This window comes from Carcharhinus amblyrhynchos, chromosome 16 (assembly GCF_965287045.1).
Source record: "Carcharhinus amblyrhynchos chromosome 16, sCarAmb.v2.hapA, whole genome shotgun sequence".
NCBI lineage: Eukaryota > Metazoa > Chordata > Chondrichthyes > Carcharhiniformes > Carcharhinidae > Carcharhinus > Carcharhinus amblyrhynchos.
In genome coordinates this window covers 26,387,244-26,414,009 of record NC_137339.1, presented here as the reverse complement: position 1 = coordinate 26,414,009, position 26,766 = coordinate 26,387,244, and the positions used below count along the sequence as shown (strand labels likewise).

At 40.0% G+C, this 26,766-nt stretch overlaps 1 protein-coding gene across 2 annotated transcripts in view; it reads right to left on the bottom strand.

Moving 5' to 3' along the window:
* LOC145353910 (dnaJ homolog subfamily C member 5) overlaps positions 1–26,746 on the bottom strand; it is a 49,527-nt gene extending 22,781 nt beyond the window's left edge. For both annotated transcript variants that reach the window (XM_080204886.1, XM_080204887.1), the window contains exon 1: positions 26,591–26,746. The gene's annotated coding sequence lies outside the window, so the exon portion shown is untranslated. The remainder of the gene's footprint in view (positions 1–26,590) is intronic.
* Positions 26,747–26,766: the final 20 nt, after the last annotated feature.

Below are 26,766 nucleotides of genomic sequence, written 5' to 3'. Positions count from 1 at the left end.
TAAATTACACATCCAAGACTTAAGGTGAGGAGTAAAGCAGAAAATACAGATCACCTGTAGCCAACGTCACTTGCAACTGTTTCTTTAAAACAGTCTGCCCAGTGCTTTACAAATTCAGCTTGGTCTTCACAATAATGCTACGAAAAAAATAGAAATCGTTAACGAGGAGTGGAGGAGACAATGGTGCAGTGGTAAAGTCACTGGACCAGAGGCTTGGCCTAATGTCAGGGCCCGTGGGTTCAAATCCCACCAATGCAGCTGGTGGAATTTAAATTCAAATAATTAATAAAATCAGGTATTGAAAGTTGATCTCAGTAATGGCGCCACAAAACTATGTTGTAAAAATCCTTCTGATTCAGGAATGTCCTTTAGGGAAGGAGAACTGGTTTGGCCAACATGTGACTCCATACCCAAGCAATGTAAGAAGCAATGACTCTTAGTTGTCCTCTGATATGGCCTAGCAAGCTGAGTTGTACCAAACTACCACTGCTGCCATTGCTTCTAGATAGCTACCTACCTAGTGATCTGTTGTCATAGGGGTCATGTTCATAAGTCTTGTACCATTGTCGCACACCCAGCCGGTCTGCAATCACTCGTGACGATCGCTACAGAAAAGTCAAAAAGGAATAAAATGGCACCAACTACTTGACAATGACCTAAGCACTGCCAATAACAACGACACACTGCTACGCTGACTCTGCAAAATTTTATTAACATCTGGAAGCTTATGCCAAAGTTGTGAGAACTGCTCCATAGATAGTCAAGCAAAAGCCTGGTAGTCAATGTGCAAGGCACCACCATCCCTTGGTATGACTTATCTGACTGCCAGGACAAACCCAGCAGAAACGGCAGCACATGGTATACAGCCAGAAGAAGTTGCCCTGAGGATTCTTAGCATTTACTCTGAACAAAATGAAGTCCCATGGCATCAAGTCAAACATGGGTAAGAAAATCTCCCTCTGATTACTACCTACCACCTCCTTCAGTAGCAGAATCAGTACTCCTCCATGTTCAGTACCATTGAGGAAGAACTGGGTGGAGAACTTCAAAAAGATCATCATGAAGGGTGGCTTGGTAGGAGCACCATTGACCATGCTGGTCAAGCATTGAAGGACATTTCTGCTAGTCTGGTAGTGAAAGAACTAACGAAGCAAAATACCTTCTAGATGTGTCAGAAATACAAGTTGTCTTATTTTCACATTGAGGTTACCCTCCAGAATGTTCTGTGATATCATCAGTGTGCTAAATGGGATAGATTCAGAGCAGAACTAGCAGCTCAAAACCAGACAGACATTCACAAGGTGCTGTGGACCATCAGCAGCAGCAGCCTTGTACTCAACCAGAGTCTGCAACTGCATGGCCCATCGTATCTTTCCCTACCAGTACCATCAAGCCGATGAATCAACCTTGGTGCAATGAAGGGTAAAGACGAGCATGCCAGGAGTAATAAGGTGCCAACCTGATAAAGCTAGTACACATTGCTACTTGCATACCAAACAGCAGGAAGTAGAACTAAGTGAACCCACAACCAACAGATCAGATCAAAACTATACAATTCTGCTACATCCAGTCATGAAGGTTGGTGGACAACTAAACAACTAATCGGAGAAAGCCCCACAAATATCTCCAAGTTCAAATGGTAGGGGAGCCCAGCACATCAGCGTAAAACACAAGGCTGAAGTGTTTCCCACTATTGTCAGTCAGGAGTGCTGAATGGATGATCCACCTCAGCCTTCTTCCGAGCATCACAGATGCCACTCTTCAGCCAGCCAATTCGATTCACTCCATGTGATACCAAGAAATGGCAAAGGTATAGGATATTGCAAAAGTTATGGGCCTTAACAACATCCCAGAGATAGTACTGAAGATGTGCTCCAAAACCAGCCTTGTCCCTAACAAAGCAGTTAAGTCACAGCAGTGGCATCCGTCTGACAAAGTGAAAAATTGCCCAGGTATGTCCTTTACACAAAAAAAAGTAGACAAATTACCAATTACCATTTCATTAGTCTACTCTCAATCATTAAAAAGTGACATGAGATGTTGTCAACAGCTACACTTGCACAACAATATGGTGCCACAATGGTTACTACTGCTGCCTCACAGCGCCAAGGACTTGAGTTTGATTCCCGGATTGGGTCACTGTCTGTGTGGAGTCTGCACATTCTCCCCATGTCTGCGTGGGTTTCCTCTGGGTGCTCCAATTTCCTCCCATAGTCTGAAAGACATGCAGGTTAAATGCATTGGCCGTGCTGAATTCCCCCTCATGTACCCAAATGCCTGGAGCCAGAGTATGACGACTAGGGAATTTTCACAATAATTTCATTGCAGTGTTAATGTAAGCCTGCTTGTGACACTAATAATTAAACTTTAAAAAATAACCCGCTCACCGATGCTCAGTGTATGTTCCACCAGAATCACTCAGCGCCTGATCTCATTACAGCCATGGGCCAAACACGGACAGAGCTGAACTCAAGAAGCGTACCAAGAGTGATTGACTAGAATTTTCAACCTCCCACCCCCATCATCTCATTCCCAGGGCAATACTGCAGGAGTTCCTCAGGAAATTGTATCCTAGATCCAATTATCCTCAGCAACCTCCTCTGTCATAACATCAGAACTGCAGAAGGTTGCCGATGATTGCACAATATTCAGTACCATTCACAACTTGAGGTACTGAAGGCCATTTCCACAAGCAGCAAGAGCCGGACGAGGTTCAGGCTTGTGTTGATAAGTGGCAAGCAACATTTGTGTCACATAAATGCCAGGCAAAGACCTGCTACAAGAGCAGGTCAGAGGCTAAGAATTCTGCGGCGAGTAATATACTTCCCAACTCCCCAAATCTTCCCCACCATCAACAAGGCACAAGTCAGGAGTGCAATGAAATATTCTCCACTTGCCTCGATGAGGGTAGTTCCAACAACACGCAAGATGATCAATACCATCCCAGGGAAAATCAACTTGTTTAAATCAGAGCCCCATTCAGCAGTTTCGTCCACCGTTGGTGCTTGTGGTAGCAATGTGCACTGTATACAAAATGGATTGTGGCAACTCAAAAAAAAAGGCTCTTTAATCAGCACCTTCCAAAACCATGATCTCCACCACACAGATGCATGGAAATACCACCATATGCAAATTTCCCTATAGATCACACACCAGAAAGGAACAATGTCACCATTGCTTCACTGTCGCTGGGTCAAAATCCTGGAACTTTCTTCCTAGCACCACTGTGCATATCTGCACCAGATGAACTACAGTGATTCAGGACAGTAGCTTACCACCGCGTTCCAGAGCAATTAAGGATAGACAATACTGGTCTTGGCAACCATATCCACATCCCATAAAAGAAAAAGAAATTCACCTCATTTATTAATGAAGCAATCTAATGCATCATCCTATTTAGCTACTAATTATGCTAATTCCACAGAGAAGCAAAAATATCTTGCAGCCAATTTCAGAGATGTATTTCCAAACAAATTAAAAAATACATAGCTGAAAAAAAATACTTAGCACAACTCTATCATCAAGATTGAAAATCCTGTATCCTATTCCAATATTTAAAGTAGCTACCGGCTTTTTAAGCTATTAAATGAAATTGCATTTTCCAAATCAACTACCAAATAGACATAACCTTGGAAGGCAGCAACACAAGGGAAATGGATGCTATCCTTTCAACAACCAAACCCCTGGGGTATAATCTATAACATCCAATTATTTGATTGAATGTTTTAATATGCCTTTGGTAACCACCACAACATTTGTCATAGTCTCCCATTATCTGAAGGCACAGACCCACCCAGGTAATTAGCAGAAATCAACAAGGCTGATAGTGAACCACCTTCAAACAAATCTTTTATCAAAAAAGGATACAATAAAAAAAGGAAGTGGATAAGAGAGCACAACATATTTTCATTTTGGAGATTTGGATTCAAATCCAGCACTATGCAGATGGAGTAACTCATTGTCCCAGGTCTCCACTGTCAACACTCTAACTTGAATGTTGCTGTACAAAAGAGATACACTGTTGAAGCTTTTTGGCTTCCACTCATCAGGATAGATTCACAAGAATACCAATTGTAAAGAGAATAATAATTTATACTGCATGAAAGGGAGTGTTGATTGGTTGACAAGTGGAGCCTGATTGGTAAAGGTCTTGCCATGAAAAATACACAAGGGAACATTTAACCACCAAGTTTTTATCTAAATTCAAACCAGGCAGGTGGACTGATTGGTCCAGACATTGCCATGAGGGACAGCTGTCCCCCAAAACTTTTGTTCAAAAAGATACAACGTGTGAACATGTTCCTTTTGTACAGGACCCTGTGTGCGAATACATTTAGCTTCTAGCATGCGTAAGTGAGCCACATTGTCAGTCCGACTGATGAACTTAAATTGGTTGTCAGTATAATTCTTAGCACAATCAGGGTTATTTAGCAAGTGCTGTTCAATCATAGGTTGGATTTTTTAGGCATGGACTGGTTTAGCATGGTCAGTGTTTTGCCTGTCCCGAACAGCTGAAGTCTGTGCTATCTGACATGATCCATCAGTTGTTCAGATATATACCCACATACCTGGCATCACACACGTACTGAAATTCATATACCACATTGCACATTTGTGAGATAGGCAGACCTTGGTTTGACAACAGCATCCTGCTAGGGGAGTGCACTATTTGTGTTACGATTGCATAGTAGCAGCATGAAACAGCTAATTTCACCTGTTGCTGACATTTTTGAGACACCCTACCCATTTACAGATATAGATTACATATGTTTCAAGGACACAGGTGGTTGCTTTAGGACTATTCATGAGTTTCATTTCATTCATTTCTTTTACCTAACAAGGATAGCTATTATCCTGCAAAATGGCTTTGGTACAATATTTCAGCATCAAGCTAGCATGATGAGCAAATGGCTTGGGCCTATTTACAAGATTGCCAATAAGGCTAATCTTGTAGTGTGCCGAACTGTAGAAATCCCATTGTATGTACTGAACAATGAAGACAGTCAGTTGTTGAGAATTTATTAACAAGATTTCTCAACAAGGATCTTGAGGAAAAGTAGCTCATGTGATTGCTTCATTTTGAAAAAGTGAATGTGATCAGGATGGAGCCCATTAAAGTAGGAAAGTATTACATGCAGTGCAAATTCAAATATAGTATCACATCATCTACGTAACTGAAATAGGAGGTCTACCATGGAAGACACTTTTCACATGGAAAATTAAAGATGTTTGTGAGAGCTGGGCCTTACCATCTGTTGGGGGGCATAGATGTTGATGTTAAAATTGTACTCAACTACACAAGTTGCTGAGTTTATAAGTTGACGGATTACAGATTCAGACAATGGTGACACATCTAGATTACCATGATAAGTGAAATTGCCTCAATCCCAGATGAAGATCATAGGCTGCTCACCCCTCGTGGGTGGGTGGGTGGGGGGGGGGGGTAGTGAATGGCGATTTATTATTGGTCAAATGTATTGATATACTGTGAAAAGTATTGTTTCTTGCGTGCAATACAGACAAAGTATATCATTCATAGAGAAAGAAAGAGAGCGCACAAAAATGTCATTTTATGCTCATAACTAAGGTCAAGAGAAAGATCAACTTAATGTGAGATAAAATCAAAAGTCTGATGGCAGCAAGGAAGAAACTGTTCTTGAGTTGTTTGGTACATGCCCTCAGACTTTTGTATCTTTTTCCTGATGGAAGAAGGTGGAAGAATATATGGCCGTGGTGTATGGAGTCCTTAATTATGCTGACTGCTTTTCCGAGGCAGCAGGAAGTCGATGGGTGGGAGGCTGGTTTGAGTGCTGGATTGGGCTTTGTTCATGACCGTTTGTAGTTTTTGTGGTCTTAGATAGAGCAGGAGCCATACCAAGCTGTGATACAACCAGAAAGAATGCTTTCTATGATGCATCTGTAAAAGTTGGTGAGTCGTAGTGGCATACCAAATTTCCTTAGTCTTTGGAGAAAGTAGAGGCATTGGTGAGCTTTCTTAACTATAGTGTAGGCATCAGGGGAACCAGGACAGATTGCTGGTGATCTGGACATCTAAAAAGCTAAAGCTTTTGACCATTCATCCCCATTGATGTAGACAGGGGCACATCTTCCACTAGAAGGTGGGCTCATGATTAACCTCAGCCGGTACAGGAATTGAACCTGTGCTATTGGCATTGCTCTGCATCGCTAGCTAGCTGTCCAGCCAACTGAGCTAAACAAACCAATCCTTCTTGTAACTTTGTGGATGCACATATTTTGAATGTTTATGCAAGTATTAATTGCATATTTTTACATTTTTAATGTTACATACAATAAATACAAGATTTACTTAAGTTTTAAAGTAAATTAAGTTCAAAGTAAATCTGTCTTTATTGAAGATATTGAAATCTGTCTTCCCTCTTGCAGAGGTGAGGCGAGAGTGACTGCCCTTGACATTAAGACAGCATTTGACTAAGTATGGCACTAAGGAGCCCTAACAAATGGGAATCAGGGAGGGTGGGGAAAGAGGAGGCAGACAGATTCTTTACTGATTTGAGTCATACCTGGCACAAGAAAAGATGGTTGTGGTGGTTGGAGGTCAATCTCAGCTCCAGGGCATCAATGCAGGAGGTCCTCAGGGTAGTGTCCTAGACCCAATCATCTTCAGTTGTTTCAATCATCTTCCCTCCATCATAAGATCAGAAGTGGAGACACTATACAATGTTCAGCACCATTTGTGATTCCTCAGATACTGAAGCAGTTCATGTTCAAATGCAGCAAGCCCTGGTCAATATCCAGGCTTGGGCTGATACGTGGCAAGTAACATTCATCCACACACCTGGCAGGGAAATGACCATCTCTGACTATAGATGATCTAATCAATGCTCCTAGGCTTTTGATGGTAGTATCATCACTGAATTTTCTATTAGCAATGTCCATTGACCAGAAACTGAACTGGACTAGCTATATAAATACTGTAGTTGCCAGAGCAGATCAAAGGTTCGGAATCCTGCAGTGAATAATTCACCTCTTGACATCCCCCCCTGCCCTGCCCCCAAAGCCCAACCACCACGTACAAGGCACAAGTCAGTAATGTAATGGAATACTCTCCACTTGCCTGAATTAATGCAGCTCCCACAATATTCAAGAAGATTGATACCATCTAGCACAAAGCAACCCGCTTTATTGCTATCTCTTCGACAAACAGGCAATCCATCCACCACTGAACAACAGTGGCAGCTGTGTACACATCTGCAAACTGCAATGCAAGAACTCACCTAGACTCCTTAGGCAGTACCATCCAAACTCTCAACCACTACCATTTAGAAGGACAAGAGCAGCAGATAACTGGGACCATCACATCCTGATGGCGAGTGACTTGCAGATGAAGTTCTGAGTAGAGATGGACCTTGTTGAGTTCCTGCATTGCATTTTGCCTGACTTGGATATAATCACTGTTCTTTCACCTTTGATTTCCTCCCTGACAGTGCTGTGGATATATCAACACTCCAGAGACTGCAGCAGTTCAAGAAAGTAGCTCACCCCTGCCTTCTGAAGGTCAACTAGGGATGGGCAATAAATGCTGACCTAGCCAGTGATGCCCACATCCCATAAAATGATTATTTAAAAATATAGCACTTTGCAAGAAACACACAAAAGAACTGAAGAGCATCCCATTAAAGATTAATTAGCAACAGTGGTAGGGAAAAATAATCTGGTTACTGGATAGCAGCTGACAATACATTTGCATGGCAAAACCTTGGTCATTCCTCAATTAGAGTACTGTGCCTCTTCATATTGTTGGTGGTATTGAAACTTTGGAAAGGGTGCGAGGGGCAGCAGATTAATTTACAGTTGAAGCATCATAATTATCAGGGTAGGCAAAAAGAGCTAGGTTTCTACATTTTAAGAGATGGTTTCATTCCCAGAGAATAGTGAATCTTTGGAACAGGTCTCAATCATTCAGAACGTGCAGATTTTCTGAATTTCTTCAAGGGAAAGTTAGACTTGTTTCTGGCTGGAACAGAGGGCCGTGGACTCATTTCAATCGCTTCAAAAGAGTCAGAGGAACTTTCCAAATTTATTTCCCCAATTTGGCCCGGATTTTTAAAATCTGATTTTCCACATCTTCCTGGAGGTCACAGTTTTGGGTAGGATGTGACTAATACATTGTACATGCATATGGCTATGCAGCAACCTGGAAGATATTCTCTTTTAAAGATACCACATGTGGACCACGGAAATGGAAAGTTTTTACGCAAAACATTTAATGCTATTATGCATTCAAGTGAATAGGCTGTACTCAAAAGTTACAACAGACATTTGGTGGAGAATGACCAGAGGACCCTTTTCTGTCCAGTTTGTGTACCATACATCCAGACTCTACCCAGAATTAAACCACTATATTACAATCTGGTTACCAGCAACAAACTTAATTACCTTGCAATAAACAGTTTACTCAGTTTATTTCCTTCTAATGCAAAGGCTCCTTTCATTGGTTTTTAAATTATTTTATAGACAATGAAATGCAATGGCTAAAATTAGTGAAGTGCAAAACACATTCCAAGTTTGCCAACGCTGGCTCTTTTTCAGAAGTTCACTACGCTTACACAAGAGTTAATAATCAGCTGCTGATTGCAGGTATTGAAGACATCTATCGATGTATCAGCTTATTCTAAATTTCTTTTGCACTGCAACGATTCATTAGTCACTTTTTTCACACCGAAGCAAGGTGTTTTGAACCTACAAAAGAACATTGTGGCACAAAGATCAGTAACAGAGGACACAATTTGTTCAACCATGGTCCTAATTATACATAGATGTATTTAAAATAAAATTATGCTGTAATATTAATACTTGTGTATACTCCCTAATCATATCAGCTATAAAAAACAATTTTGAACAAGTGGTTGGTTAATTTGATTGTATGTAATGCATACAAGACTACGTAACAGTTCATAAATCCACGTCATGTTTCTGCTCTCCACAATCACCCCAACATTCACAGGAGTGTTTTCCTAGCACTGAGGTAATATTGGAATTTATGAAATGGCTGTAGCCTCATGAGGAGCTTCATGAATCATGCATCAGCACTTCTGACGCAGCTTTTCTTTCATTTGCTTGCTTTGCATAAACTGCTGACTTGCACAAAAACACAGTTCTAATAGTTTCGGATATTCTTCGGTATCTTCACTTATGAGCTTAGATGGTGTGCATGCAAAATTAGCACTTCATTCGAATAAGGCTTTCATGGAGTTTCAACCTGGAATTTTTTTTTAGTCCTTCTCTTTAGCCCCATAAAATTGACTGCAAGACTGAAAATTTTTGCATCAGACCATGAATGAAACCCATATTTGAATGAATCTTACAATTCTCATGTACAACATATTCTGCCTGCAATTAATTTTGGTTACACTAATGTCACTTTCTTTTCCGGACAGGTAAAGTGCAGTGCAACTCCACTGTCAACTTGTAATCTAATAATCAGAAGTAAAATTAGTCTCACATGAAAAACAAGCCAATGCGTAAAGTATTAGGATTTCTGAGAAGAACTTTTTATTCAACCAGTTAATGAAAAAAATACAAAATCTCCTTATAGTTTCTTCAAGGTTCCACAATTTAAAAGTAGTGGCAGTTTTGTGTAGTCTCTGAACTTAAGAAAATTTAAGCAGTGTAATTAAAAAAATTATTGTACGTGCTTTCTCCTAATATTTAAAAATTTGCTGCCAAAGGCACACGGATATTCCACTGTTGCTATTCATCAGTTCAGTCAAATCATGGTCACAAATCTGTCTCAAAATCATTACAGCACAGGAGATGGTCATTCAATTTGTCATGTCTGTGCTGGCTCTCAAAATGGGCAACGCACTATTTCCCTTCCTGCTCAGGTTAATAGACCTTAGCAATTAGTAAAGCAAATACTGCAGGGCCTTTAGCAGTTGCAACAAAACTATGATCACTAAAGCCACAATTTTACTTCATTCTAGTTGTGCTGGAGGCCATTGGTATTGCACATGCCCTTTATGGTTCAAACAATATGATCAAAAGTATATGCAGATAACTGTTGTTGAGCAAAATTTTAATAAATTCCATAATAAAAATCTAAGAGATAAGAAAAAACACTAGCAAACCGATAGACAGATGTCAGCGGTAGGTTCTTTACTCAGAGAGTAGTAAGGGCGTGGAATGCTCTGCCTGAAACAGTAGTGGACTCGCCAACATTAAGGGCATTTAAATGGTCATTAGATAAACATATGGATGATATTGGACTAGTGTAGGTTAGATGGGCTTTAGATTGGTTTTCACAGATCGGCGCAACATCGAAGGCCAAAGGGCCTGTACTGCGCTGTAATGTTCTATATAGCTCTGGAGAAATAGATTAAGCCATAAATAACATCTGAGAAACTGAAGCATGACACAACAACACAGAGATGGATGCAGGTATGAAAACAACTTTTCTACAGAGTATTTGGCTGTTAAATTTAGAGAAATTAACTGCAATAAGGCTATTGTCTATTTGCAGCCTAGAACTTTAAGTTTGCAGTTAGTGCTCAATGTCTTTTTACAATTTAAAAAAAACTGAGCAGATGACTAACATGAAAATAGAACAGGGAAAAGGTACATCTTAATTGAGCTGTTTAAAAATCAAACCAGAAGGAATACTCACAGGACAGTAGGTTAGCTCACATTATCAGTGTGTGTTAGAGTAACTTAAAAAGTCACAGTACTTCTTAGTAGTTGATCAATTAAAAAAGTATATTTCCATTTGCACCCCCTGGTTTCCACTCTTACAAACAAGAGATATTGGTGGTGGGGGCAGATATTTTTCTAAGCATTTCGTCTTGCACTTATCAGGATCATTGACAAGAATATCAAATGTAAAGGGATCGACAATTTATACCGTATGAAAGGAGTGTACTGATTGTTGGCAAATGCACTCGAATTGGCAGAGATGTCATCATGGAGAACGCCCCTGTTGATGCCAACTGACAGTTAACTGCCAAGCATTGTGTGAAATTTTAAAACAGCTTGACTATAATTGGTCAAGGGGATTGCCCTGAAGAATGAACTTGCAAATGGCTGTCACTTTGTTTTGCTGAAACAGACATAATAAGAACATAAGAACATAAGAAATAGGAGCAGGAGTAGGCCATCTAGCCCTTCGAGCCTGCCCCGCCATTCAATAAGATCATGGCTGATCTGTTGTGGCTCAGTTCCACTTTCCCGCCCTCTCCCCATAACCCTTAATCCCCTCTCTTATCAAAAACCCATCAACCCGCTTCTTAAAAATATTTAGCGAGGCAGCCTCCACCACTTCAACGGGCAGAGAATTCCAGAGATTCACCACCCTTTGAGTGAAGAAGTTCCTCCTCAACTCCGTTCTAAACCGCCTCCCCTTTATCTTGAGGCTGTGCCCCCTAGTCCTACTGTCTTTTTTGAGCGGGAAGAGTCTCTCCACCTCTATCCTATCCATCCCATTCATCATCTTATACGTCTCAATGAGATCTCCCCTCATTCTTCTAAACTCTAACGAGTACAAGCCTAGTTTATTCAGCCTCTCCTCATAGCTCAATCCCCTCAACTCCGGTATCAGCCTAGTAAACCTCCTCTGCACTCCCTCCAGGGCCAAAATATCCTTGCGCAGGTGCGGCGCCCAAAACTGCACACAGTACTCCAGCTGCGGCCTCACCAATGCCCTATACAGCTGCAGCAAGACCTCCCTACTTTTATATTCAATCCCCCTCGCTATGAAGGCCAGCATCCCATTTGCCTTCCTGACCACCTGCTGCACCTGCAAGCTGGGTTTTTGCGACTCATGCACAAGGACCCCGAGGTCCCTCTGCACCGTCGCCTGCTGCAGTTTTTCGCCACGTAAGTAATAGTCCTTCCTACCATTCTTCCTACCAAAGTGGACCACCTCACACTTGCCAACATTAAATTCCATTTGCCATTTCCTGGCCCATTCGCCCAGCCTATCTAGATCCTTCTGCAGACTCTCCACACCCTCCGCACAATTTGCCGTTCCCCCAATCTTGATGTCATCAGCAAATTTCGACACCTTGCACTCGGTTCCCTCCTCCAGATCATCTATATAAATGGTAAATAGCTGAGGCCCCAGCACCGACCCCTGGGGCACTCCACTAGTCACCAACCGCCAATCCGAATAGCACCCATTGACCCCCACTCTCTGCCTCCTATTTGACAACCAATCCTCTATCCACGCTAACACCCTACCCCCAACTCCATGTCCCCTGACCTTGTGCAATAACCTCTTGTGAGGTACCTTGTCAAACGCCTTCTGAAAATCCAGAAAGACCACATCCACCGGCTCTCCTCTATCCACTGCCCTAGACACATCCTCATAGAACTCCAGTAAATTTGTCAGACACGACTTCCCTTTAATGAAACCGTGTTGCATCCGCCCTATCAAGCAATTCCCTTCAAGATGCCTCGCAATTTCCTCCTTAATGACGGATTCTAACATTTTACCTACCACAGACGTTAAACTAACCGGCCTATAATTCCCCGCCTTTTGCCTGGCACCCTTCTTAAACAACGGCGTAACATTAGCCGTTTTCCAATCTTCCGGCACTTCCCCGGAATCCAGCGACGTCTGGAAAATAACCACCAAGGCATCCACTATCACCTCCGCCATTTCTTTCAGAACCCTCGGATGCATTCCATCCGGTCCTGGGGACTTGTCCACAATCAGCCCCTCCAGTCTGTCGAGCACCACCTCTCTAGTAACAGTAATGTCATTAAGACCCTCCATTCCTACCACCTTTCCATCGCTAACACCCGGCAAATTATTCACGTCCTCCTCCGTGAAGACAGAAACAAAAAAGTTATTCAAGACCTTAGCCATATCCCCATCCCCTACCACTAGCTCCCCTTTCTCATCCTCTAAAGGACCAACGTTCACCCTAGCCAGCCTCTTCCTTTTTATATATTTATAAAAACTCTTGCTATCCTTTTTTATATTAAGTGCTAGCCCAGCCTCATAGCTTCTCCTACCCTCCTTTATCAACTTCTTTGTCAATCTTTGTTGACATTTAAACCTTTCCCAATCCTCTTCTCGCTCACTACTCTTAGCTACTCTAAATTCCTCCGCTTTTAATTTAACACTTTCCTTCACCTCCTTCGTTATCCACGGCTTATTACCTCTCTTCCTACTGTCCTTTTTAACCATCGGAATAAATTTCTGCTGAGCACCAAGAAAGATCTCCTTAAAGATCCTCCACTGCTCCTCAGCAGACCTACCTTCCAACGCACTCCCCCAGTCCACATTCGCCAATTCTTCTCTCATCCTACCATACTCCCCTCTATTCAAACAAAGGACGCGTGAATAATGTGTGTACCTGCTCCATTTGTGTGCAGAGGAGCCCTTTGTATATGTAACAAGAAAGGGAATTGAAAATTGCAGCCAATGAACCATTACATTTATATAGTGATTTTCACAAATTTTGGACATTTCAAAATTGTTTTACAGGCAAGGTAGTAATTTGCAATAATAGATACTGGTGAAATGTAGGAATGCTCACAAGAGATACAACCAATCTAATTAACAATATACAATTACATAGAATTTTTGAATACCACTTCAGATGGTGCGCTGACTAGTCATTTAAACAGTGAGATTGCCTATTCAAAAATAAAGTAATATTGAATTATCTACGTTTACTTATAGCTTCAGCCACTATAATGGTAGGATGATAACAAAAAATGTTAGAGATTATGCACTAAAAGCAAGTTGCAATCTGGCTTTTAGCAAACGATTTCTTGGCATGTGACCTGTCAGCTTTTAATTGATAGCCCTGTAAAGATAGATAATAAGTATTGTGTGACTGTGTTGCTGTACCAAACTAGGAATGAAAGATTTATACTTGCTGCAAAATTTAAGTGCAGCTGTGAGTGCTTTGTGAGAGATCTGGCTCTCCTTAAAATATTCAAATTCAACTTTATTTCTTTCCTTCATACAAAATAGGTCCACAAATTCATGCACATTGCATCTATAATATAAGCTTGCTGGCATGGATGTGTGCATCTCTGGACAATTGGAAATGGAGTATTACCATTGTACAAACTTGTGAAACAATGATTTCATGATTCCTAAAAATGAATAACTAATTGTGAATAGAAATATTTTAATGCATAATTCACTACATGTAGCATTGGTGGAATCTATTAACCAGGTTATCTTGCACCTGTGATAGGGAGACATAGCATGAAGAGGATTAACTATTCTGAATGCCATTTAGGTCTTTAAAATGTCTTCAGTTCAATAATTAAGATAGCCTGTCCCCCCTTCCCAACTACGTGGGATATGGGAGAACTCGAACAGTTGAGAAAAAAGAACAATTAACATGTCTTTTGACCAGCTTCTGAGGATTGACCATTAAATCTGCATTGCTGCAATAAAGTTAACTGGTTTCTTGGATAAAAAAATTACAGCTCATGTTCATGCTGCATTTCAAAATGCCTCGTATTCACATCTCTGCTGCTTTGTAATACAATTTCACATAGGTCACAAAATTAAACAACTATAGAGAGGGTTATAGAAATCAACAGGATGCTTTGCAGCCTTATTAGTTAATGGTGGCTGGGAAAGCACATTTCAATGCTGCACACCGCATTAATCTCAGTTTGTTAGTTCAACAGTGAAAATAAAGTGTATATTTCACCAATATACTTAATTCTACAAATAGCAGTAACTCATTAATAAATTAAAATTAGTGTTCATTTTGTGCAATGAAAGGCTGTCCCCCAAAATGAATCAATGGGGCGGGAACAGATGCAAAGTTTGCAAAACCCCAGCCTCTACTTGACACAATAAGCCAAGATACTTGGTATTTATGTTGAAAATCTGATTAAAATGCTTTTACCATCATCACAATTAGCTTATTCCCTAATACATACATCAACACTCTCTTTCAGCTTACATAGCTTATTCAGCAGAAAACCACCATTTTGTAGCTATTTATGTTTCCTCCAATTAACTCGAACAAACTCTTACTGAGTCTTTCCATATGTCATAAAATGATTCAATACAGGAAGTCATTCATTCAGTTGTGCCTACACCAACCATGAAGTTATCCAATTAACTCCACCCCTTAGTGCTGTACTTTAAGTATTTATCCAGTTCTGTTTTCAACGTTACCTCTGAATCTGCACACACCTTTCAGGTTGTACATTCCAGATAACTCGCTGTGCAAAAAACATTTCCTCATATCACTGCTAGTTCTTATGCCAATCATCATAAATGCGTCCCCTCTGGCCACTGACTCTTGACACTCGAAACAGTTTCTCCTTATTTTCGCTATCAAAGCCATTCATGATTCTGAATGAATATCTGTTACCTTAACTTGTTTGAAGAGATAAATTCCAGCCTCAAGTCTCTCTGCCAACTGCATTTCCTCAATTTCTTCCACACCTTCAAGATTTCAACATCATTCCAAAATGTGTGGTGTCAGAACTGATTGCAACACTCTTGCCACTTTAACTAGTGTTTTATTTAACTTTAATATAACTTCCTTGTTTTCACTCTCTACCCCTGCTATTAAAAATCAACTAATTATATATGCTTTAATTGCCTTTTCAACTTATCCTGTCACCTTCAAGGATGTGGGTACATGTATCCCCCAGGCCTCCCTGTTCCTGCATCCTTTGTATAATTGCACCATTTAGTACACATTGGATCTCCTCATTTTTCCTGCCAAAACTTCAGACTTGTTAAAATTTCAACTGTCACATTTCATCATTATGACTGAGATTCTACCCACCCCTCACCCCTCCTCAAATGCAGAGAGCAGTTAGCAGAGTTTTTTGGTTCCATCAAAATCTGTGGTCTTTTGCACTGGCTCACCCACCCAAATGTGGGTTTACTATCAAATAAACTGGTTGGACTTTAACCTGGTGTTGTGAGACTTTTTACTGTGTTCACACACCCAAGTGCCAGGGAACCTGCTGTGGGGGAGATGAGGTTGATTTTGGTGGGACCTGAAGATGCTGCCAGCAGGAAGGGCTCGAAAATCTTGTCCTATTTCCTTCTGAGGTCTGTTACTATCTTCCCCATTTGTTATTAGCCAAGGGTCATTATCATGCATCAAGTGCTGCAATGGTCGGAATAGCAACTCCTGAGGTACACCACTGTCTACTCCACTCCAGTCTCAAAAACAGCAATTCATCATTTTATCCCATAGTTAAAATCCGATTTTATTTAAAATCTGCACTGTCAATGTTCCCTTAAATCCCACAGTTCAAATTTACTAAAACTTTATGTGGTATATTGTCAAATGCCTTTTGGAAGTCCATCAATACAATCAATCCTGTTGCTTCATTAAAGAACTATCAAGTTCGTCAAAGACAAGCCACTTTAACACCTTACATTTACTAGCCCCTATGTTTCAAAATTCTAATTCATGCAGATTAATGCGTTTTAGCATTGCCTCACTAACTTTTAGTTGACTCATTCAATCCTTCCCCTCTTAAAAAGGGTAACATTTGCGAACTTCCAGTCCTCAGACACCACCCCAATAAACAAAGCAGCCTTCTCAACCATTACTTCATTCAGTAAACTAGGATACATTCTATCTGAACCAATTGAGTTTTCTACTTTGAAGGCTGACAACATTGAGTATCTCCTCTTCACTCTATCCTATGTCACCACTGCCACCTCCTTTACAGCTATATTGGAAGCATACTTTTCTCAAACACAGCCATCCATAATTTGTTTAGTCGAACAAAAGCAAAATACTTTGGATGCTTGAGATCTGAAAACAGAAAGTACTGGACACACACTGGCAGATCTGTGGAGACACAGAATTAATGTCTTGAGTCCAATATGACTGCTTCAGACCTATAGAGTGGTGTAGAAGAGATGTTGCCAGACCCGAGTATTTTTCAGCACTTTCTGTACTTACGTAGTATTTCAGCCATGCCCTATATTGCCACAAAATGATCTTTTTGTTCTCTAATGGGTACTACACTTTTGACTACCCTTTCACCAGTTACACGAGTTACCTTTTTCAAGTTAACTGCTATTTCTCACCTGATTTCTGCCCTGCATTCGTTTTTTAGATCTCCTCTGTACTTTCGTGCAGTTTGGTTTTCAACTGCATTGACTACTTTACAACTGTCATGAAGACCCCTTCTTTTGTCAAATTTTAAATGTTACCGCCGGAATTCTACCACCCCGCCCACCACAGGGATCAGAGAGGGTGAGGGACAGACAACGGGAAGGTCCATTGACCTCAGGTGGGATTTTCCAGTCTTGGGTCAAGCAAGGCTGTAAAATCCTGCCCTGTATCTTTATCTGGGAATCCCAAGTTTGGATGCCCTTCCTCTCCCACTCATGGAAATATGTCTACTCTACCCAAACCATCGGCTCTTTGAAAGGTTTCCATTGTTCACTGATTGTTTTGGGTACCAATTTTTGACTCCAACTGAGCGGAGCCAGATCACTTTGCGAGTCCTGAAATTGGTCCTCCTCCAGTTATGTACTTTATATTCTTTGCCATAATCATTCCAAGCCCAATAACATTATGATCACTGTTCCCCAAATGTTCTCCGAATTAAACATGTTGCATTTGTCCCATTTCATTCCCCTGAACTCAATCCCACATTTCTTCCTTTCTTGTTAGGCTGGAAACACACCGATAAAGAAAGTTCTTCCAACTTTGGTACACATCTCTATTTGCTAAGGAAGCCTTTGCAGAGTTAACAGGATTGGGTTTGCCATTGTCACTTCTGGTGCCTAGGTTTTTGCTGGGTGGTCCATCATTCTGGAAACACCAGCACACGCTTATGGACTTCCTTCGCAAAGCAACTCCCTCTTGACTATATACCTCTGTGCTGCCACCTCTGCTGGATCCATCCTGCTGCTGAGAAAAGGAGATACCCATGATGCTGACTGGCTGACACTGTCAGTCAGTATGCAGCCAATTCAATTCACTCCACATTATATCAACAAATCGTTGAAGGCATCGGATATTTCAGAGACAATGGGCTCTGACAATATTCGTATTGAAGACTTATGCTTCAGAACTTGCCGCGTCCCTAGTCAAGCTGTTCCACTATAACTGCGACATTAACCAGCAATGGAGAAAATTATCCAGATATGTGCTGTACATAATAAGACAAATCCATGCTGGCCAATTACCACCCCTTTAGTCTATCTCAATTCTCAATAAAGTGACAGAAGAGGTCATTAACAGCACTTACATAGTAATAATCTGCTCACTGACATTCAGTCTAGGTTCTGCCAAGGTCACTTATCCGTCGACTACGTAACAACCTTGGTTCAAACATGGACAGAAGAGCTGAATCACAGAGGTGAGGAGAGAGTTCTTGCTCTTGATATTCAGGCTGCATTTGAGCAAATGTGGCATCAAGCAGCCATAACGATAGTGGAGTCAATGAGTCTGTCAAAAAGGAAGATGGTTCTGGTGCTTGGAGGTCAATCATTTCAATTCCTGGACACCACTCCAGGAGTTCCTCAGGTAGAGTTCATCTTTAGCTGCTTTAATCACCTTTCATCCATCATGAAGGTCAAAAGTGGGGATGTTTGCTTGCACAATGCTCAGCACCATGTGCAACTCCTCAGACACAAAAACAGTCCATGTCCAAATGCAGAAAAACCTGGACAATATCCAAGGTTGACAAGTGGCAAGTAACATTCTTACCACATAAGTACTAAGCAATGACCATCTCCAACAAGAGAGATCTAACCATTGTCTCTTGACATTAAACAGCATTACCTATGCTGAATCCCCTACTACCATCATCTTGAGGGTTACTATTGACCAGAAACTGAACTGGACTAGCCATATAAATGCTGGATACATGAATAGGTCAGAGGCTAGGAATCTTGTGTATCACTCACCACCTGACTCCGAAAAGTCTGTCCACCACCTACAAGGCACAACTCTGGAATGTGATGGAATACGCTCCACTTGGTTGGATGAGTGCAACTCCAACAACATTTGACACCACCCAGGACTACACAGCCTGTTTCACTGCCGCACCCTCCACAAGCATTCACTGTCTCCAAGAGAGATAGAGGAAGCAGTATGCACTATCTATCTATAAAACTCACTGCAGGAATTCATCAGAGCACCTCAGATAGTACCTTCCAAACTCTCAACTTCTACCATTTAGAATGACAAGGGTAACAGACAAGAGAACACTGTCACCTGGAAGTCTTCCTCCAAGTCACTCACCATCTGACTTTGAAGTATTCACTATCACTTCAGTATTGCTGGATTAAAATCCTGGAACTCCCTCCCTAATTGGAACTTTCACCACAAGTATTGCAGCAGTTCACAAAGGCATTGCGTCATCCCCTCTCAAGAGCAATTAGGGATAGGTAATAAATGCTGGACTAGCCGGTGACACACACATCATGTAAATGGATAAAAATTTAGGAAGGCTATTCCATTCTCAAGCCTCCTCCCGAATCTGATAGCATACCCACGAGGTAATCCACCAACCTTACAGACCAAGCTGCAGTATTTACGTACATGCACATCAAATGCATCATAGACTGGTTTTTGTTTGTCTTTCATCTGAGCTCTCCTATTTTAGAATTGTTCACTCCAGTGCAATTTGCTTCACCTAGTCTTCTGTGCACCTTCTTTCCCTGCTTCTATTGTTTCATCCTGGTTTACACCTCCTTGCCCAAACAATATTGAACCCTCCCCCCACCATACTTTTTAGCCTTTTCACAAATAGCTGTCATCTCTACATCAGACATAACAGAACACAAAACTCTTGCCTCAGATTTTTGTGGCATTGGACAAATTCTGAGGCCCATCCTCCTGATCTATTCCTGCTTCAAAGATCTGTACGTTAGTACGATGCATCCTTGTGAAAGATGAATCAAAAATGAAAAAAAACTTTTAACTCAACTAATTATCCTTAGATGTTAAATTCATTATAACTATATTGCTGATCTCTTGGCAATTTTTGAACAGGTTAAGAACTAAATTGAATAATTCTGTAAATGTTGACACTATTTCAAATTATAATTTTAATTACATTGTATTTAATAATGTTTCAAATTATAAATGTTACCCACTCAGATGCTCAATTAATGCATATGCTCTATTGTTTAAAAACATTTAACGTTTTCTGTAGGAACTTACAGTACTGTGCCAAATTTTTTTTTAGAAAATGGTGGTATTGCAATAATATTCCTTTAGATGCCAAGTTAAACTGCCTTGCCAAGGCCCTTTAAAAGCCAGAAAGCTAATATGGATCATAGAATATGCGAGAGATTGTTTTTACATAATTGATTCTATACAAATTTTAGAAAAGCTCTCGATTCCTTCTCTGGAAGGTATCAACATATTTTGCTACTAAAACTGTTTGAAGTTGGAGCTGGGCAGAAAGGTGAAAAAATAAAAAAGTGAAATTGTGCTGAAGCAAAAGGAGGGCCCTTGCACATTACCAGGGACCATCTGTTTGATTATGACAACTTCACAGCAAAAAACGTTCCAAGAACAGCTTTTACCACAACAGTCCGAAAAGCACTCTAATATAGATTTGAAAGTAACCCTTCATTAGCCAAGATAATATGCATTCTAACCAACTCACTCACTCAGGACTGATAAATATTTAGACATTAGCCAACTGAAAAATGACCACCTCTGTAACAGTAACTACAGCAAGCTTTTATTCCATGGATTGCCACACCAGGTATACTATACTTTCCTTAACAGCTTGGTTTATTTGGAAGCATGCTTTTGAGTTTACAATGATAGAGGATCATACTCCGGTGAAACATGACAAACAGGCGGGACTGGTAAATTCCACCCAGTGTCTTGATTTATAAAATTCTCAAAAGTAACTAACTTGTAACAATATAGATTAATACTCATTTAGTTTAAACAAATATACCATAGAGAAATAAAAACAGTCCCACAGATGCAATATTCAGCTATAAAAGATATATTTTGATGAAATTATAATTGCATAAGTACAAAGAAAACAGTTGCTTCATAAAAACTTTTTTTTAAACATTTTGCTGAAAATTAGGGAGGTTAATACTAGATAGTAGGCCAGTGTCTATTTCAGACATTCACCATCAACATGAAATGTTGTATGAAGCTTTATCTATTCAGCAATATTGTGAATTAATTTGAAATTCACTACTTCAGTGGTGTAACATATATTTCCCTTCCACATCCAGGCATCTCATGGTTGCCTACATTAAAGCAGTGACTACACTTCAAATATATTTACTATATCAACTATGAAGTGCTCTGAGGTTATAAAAGCTGTTTTTTAAAGGACAGTACGCATTAGCTTGAAATCAGGAGAAGCTTTGTACTTAAGTCTATTGGGAATACGATAGACTTATCAAACGCATCATATAGAGGCCTATAAAAATGCTTAACCTCTGCTATATGTAGACTAATTTCTTCTTTGAATGATTTAAAAGATACATGTTCTTAACAGATAAAGTTACTATTTTTCACGTAACTCATGACTCACCAACATCAGCCATGAAATTTAAGAGTTACTATAAATGAAATTAATGAACTAATCAAGTCTCAACATCCAATCACATTAACCTTTATAGGACTCGATGGCCAAGTTCAAATTAAATAGATTTCCACAACATCAGCAAAAATAATTCTGTAAACTCTTTGAAACTGAAAAGGTACGTTAAGCAAGTAATCTGAAGTGTTTGGACACGGGTATTCCACTTCTGGGACAAGGTTGCAAATGCAGTACACTACCATAAAAACATAAAGAGATCAATGACTAGTTAAAATATTTTAGATGGCCACATTTCTTGAACCAATGCCAAGCCACTGAACTCACTGTTCACTTTCAAAAAGTACTGAGAGATAAAGTCGTGATTCATTTGTTTTTGCTTATGTTGTTGTGAACTGCCTTAGGAAGATATTCAACATTAAATGTGCTATATCAATGAAAACTGGTGCAAGTTGGGAAAGTTTAGTTATCAGATTAGGAAAACTTCCTGCTTCACAATCATGGGCTTGGTTTAATGTCTCATGACAATTTCGTACTCCCTCAGTATAGAGAAGCTACTGGCCCATTTTTGCAATATCAACCAAATTATACACATACTGTGTGTGATTTTTGGTGGTTCCGGGTGGGTTGAAAGCAGAATGCAGTTAGCACATATTTAGAATACTTGCACCTGTTAACTGGATCATCTACATTCCCACTTCTACAAGCCTTTTGCTCAATCACTTCAATCTTTGTAACCTTGCATACAACTGTATAAATTGCACTCTTTGCAATTCTAATGTAAATAGAATGCTATTGAACTGAAAATACACTAAAATACAACTATAGAGGTGGGAATGTAGATGATTCAGTTAACAGGTGCAAGTATTCTAAATATGTGTTAACTGCATTCTAAGAAAAAGCTTGACAAAGATTTATTATTTTGCTATCAATATTACTCATACTAATCTCAATATGGTGAATGGTGTATTTTTCACAACACAAAGTCCAATTATTTACTCAGCGACTGCAAGACAACTTCATCATCAGCAATATTCAGGGGAACTAAAATTCAAGTTATTTATTTGAAAATAATCTCAAAATCCTAACAGATTGTGTTTTTTTCAAAACCTGACTTCACAAAAATGGATGGCAGCAGGTTAGACATTAGCCTTGCAACTTTGAACTCAAATTTTTCCCAGGTTGATGAAATGTAACTGTTACCTATGTTACATCGCAAAAGGCTTTTGCAATACAAGGACCTGTTACATCATTAATGCAAGATAGCATTCTTAATCTCAATGAAATTTTGAGCAGGCATGGGTTGACAGCACAAAATGATCAAAATCCTTAGTTGCACTCATGTTAAAAATAAAAAAAAACTGGACCCATGGAATAAGTACCACATTGATATTACACAACATCAAACGGTTCTTATTTAGGGTACAGAAGCATATGTTATGTCATAGGACTTGTAATCCAAAGGCAGGAATCAATTATCTTGAGGACAAGAGATTAAATTCCGTCAATGTAAATTCTCTAAATTAAAATTTTGGAAACCAATAACCACAAAAGTACCAGATCGTTGTAAAAATCCACTTGCTTTACAAATGCTTTATAGAGAGGAAATCTACCATTTTTACCTGGTCTGACCTACATGACTTCAGATCTACAGCAATGTCCTTTATTTATAACTGTCTTCTGAAATGGCCTAATAAGCCATTTTATATTCAAGAAGGCAGCTCATCACCACCTCCTCAAAGGCAAATAAATGTTGGCCTTGCCAGTGATGCCAACATCCATTGCAATGAATAAAAATTGTTTTTGTCCAATATATAAAAACAAAGTACACAGCAAATAAATGTGCATAAAAAATCTTGAAGATAAACATTTCTTCAAGACTGAGTATGAACAAGCCTAATTATTCTTAAAGTTTGGTATTTAGGAATTATATAAACTAAAGTCATTGATTCTTTTTTGTAAAGGAAGTGGGGGAATTTCAGAAATGTTTGTAAACAAACAATATTGCGAATGGCTTCACAAAAAAGGATGCTGTTAATTGAACAGGAAAGGTGAATGGAAAAAATGAGGCAGTATTTTAAAAATTGGAAGCATTACAAATAGATAGGTTACCTAGTCTAGATGGGAGGCATGAAAGGTGGAAATAGCAGAGACCTTGCCCACAACCGTATGAACTCCCTTGGCTATGGCAATGATGCCAGGGTGGAGAGTTGCAGATATGATGTCGCTGTTCAAAAATGGGAGGGGGTGGGGGAGGAGTGGATAATCCCAGTGACTATAGGGTACTCAATAACAATGCTGGAGGTGGACAAACTTCATCATCATATTATCCAGGGCAAAATTAATTCACATTTGGTAGAACTTGGAATGGAGCAGCATGGTGACACAGCAGGTAGCACTACTGTCTCAAAGCATCAGGGACCTTAGTTCAATTCCTGGATTAGGTCACTGTCTGAATGCAGTCTGTACATTCTCCCCATGTCGGCATGGGTTTCCCCCACAGTCTAAAAGATGTGCTGGTTAGGAGCATTGGCCACGCTAAATTCTCCACCAGCATACCTGAACAGGCACTGGAATATGGCAACTAGGGGATTTTCATAGTAACTTCATTGTAGTGTTAATGTAAGCCCACTTGTGACACTAATAAATAAACTTAAAACTATGTGGCTTTGTTAAAGGCAAACCATAGCTAACAAATCTGATCTGAATTATTTGATGAAACAGACAGGGTTAAAGGTGGTAATGAAAGTGATATGTACACAATTTTCAAAAGACCATTGACATGTGCCACATGATACACTTAATACCAAAAATCAAAGTCCATGGGATCAAAAGCACCCTTGCAGTTTTGGATATACAATAATGACCTAAGCTTGGGGATAGGAAGCAGAATTTCAAAAATTGGAGAGGACACAAAAACTTGGAAATTCAATAAACAGTGGCACAATAGCAAATTACTTCAGGAGGACATGGATTGGTGAGGTGGACAGACAGGCAGCAGACAAAATTTAATACAAGTGTGAACTGATACATTTTAAAGGAAAGAATCAGAAACAAAAATAGTAAATGGTATAATTTTAGAGAGGGTGCAAAAACCTGCAGGCCCACGTGCATAAATTTTTGATGGTGGCAGGAGATGACAATAAGGATGATTTTTAAAAAAAAACAAATCAGTTGGGCTTTTATAAATCGAACACAATACAAAACCAAGGAAGTTATGCTAAACTTTTTATATTACTGGCTGGTTCAACCTCAGCGAGAATACTGTGTCCAGTTCTGGGCATGACACTTCAAGAAGAATGTCAGAGAAGGTTTACTATAATGGTACAACAACAAAACACTTCAGTTATGTGTGGAGACTAAAGAAGCTGGGAAGATTCTCTTTAGAGCAAGAATGTTAAAGGGAGATTTAACTGAAGCATTCCAAATTTAGGGTTTTAATAAACGAAACAGGAATAAACTACTTCCTCCTACAGAGTGTCAGTAACTTGTGCTCAGATTCAAGGAAATTAGCAATGGACAAAAGAAGATTTTAAAATTGTTGTGATATGGAATGTACAAATCTGAAAAGGTTCCAACCATATTTTCTGGATATGTACTTGGAAAGGAAAAGCGGAGGGGGCTATGGCAGAAGAGCATCAGACTCAGACTAAGAATTGACATAGGTACAATGGACCAAATGGCCTTCTGCTGTGCTTTATGACTTGATAATAATTGAAATTAGATTCTCCACTTGCTATATATTAATCTTGGAAAATAATGAGAATTCTGTATGTTTACAGCCTCACCACAGACATAATATCACAAACCAATGATACAATATATAAATGAAAATCTATTTACTGTTGGTTGATCACATTTGGCATTTCTACCATGACTTCAAGTTTGGAATAAGCTCCAGTCTTTACAAAAGGAACTGTTGCTCACGTTCAAGCAGAATTTTATACAATTGAAATGCAATTAAGATATCTGCTGATCTAGGCCAAAAAAATTGGGAATTGCTAGTAACAAGACTTCTTTATATACACATATCTTTCTCTTTGCTGTTAAGTTGTACCGAAAACATAGAATTATTAACGCTTTACCTAAAAGTAGCCACCCAATTCCTCTCATCACATGAGGGGGAGTGTAGACATATTTTGCTACCCTCAATCTATGTGCATCATGCATGTGTCATCTTGATTCTGCACTAGACACTAAAATGACAGCATTAGATTTAAACGTTCATAAAAGATCATTGAATACATAAAAAGATTCTTGAATACGTAAAAGGATCCTCGAATACGTTGCATATCTTAAAATTACAAGTTTTGTTTCACGGAACCTCGGCACTGCATTTCGTAAAACAGTAAAGGATAAGTGAAATAAGATGATTAACGACCCTAACTCCTGCCACCCACCACTCCCCCCGCGGACTGGGACGAGCAATCCAAGTCGATGTGCAACCATTTGCAGGAATCGGGGAAAAAAAAGGGGACGGGGTGTGGGGGGAGGGGTAGGAAAGAGAACCTCATTCATCATTGACGCATTTTTTTGTTCAGAAAGGCGATGAGAATTTCCCCCTCCAACGGTGGGAAAATAATAAATAAACCAAGGCAGACGACCGATCTGCCATGGCCAACAGTAACCTAATTAAACCCGGCACTGCTCTGAAGCCCGTGTTGTGTGTGCGCTGCGTGGTGAGAGAAAACCCTGCAATGCTGCTGTTGCGTTTGATCCCAAGCCTGGAAAAGCTGCTGGTTGGAAAGCGTGAGACACTGATGCCATTTACCCCTCCCGACTAAAACCGACCACCTCAATGTTTAGACCACCGCTCCCAGATTTCAATCAGCCTTTAACAAAAAAAGGGGGGCGTGGGGGGGGGGGGGGGAATGGGCAGTGATTAAAAGAAAAGATTTTTTTTTAAAAAATGGCCCAACTAAATCCTCTCCAAATCCACTGAGCGGCACAGATTTATAGCGCTGTCTGCGGCAGCAGATTAAACCGAACGCCATCATTGCAATGGCTTGGGATCGCCGACAACAAGCGAGCAGCTAAAATATAAAAAAAACAAACACCGACACAAAGATAGCAGGGGACAAGGCAGGACGAAACTGACCAGATTTATTTTTACCTTTGAGTCTATATATTTTTTTCTCTCTCTCTCTCGGTGGTGGTGGCAAATCGGCTTTTCCCTCAGGCTCTCAACACATGAACCATAGCAAGATATTTCCGTCAGCGCTTCACCTTTTGCACAGCGTCAGAGGCGGCAGCGACTCCTCATTTCCTTTCCACTCCCCTCCCCCACTT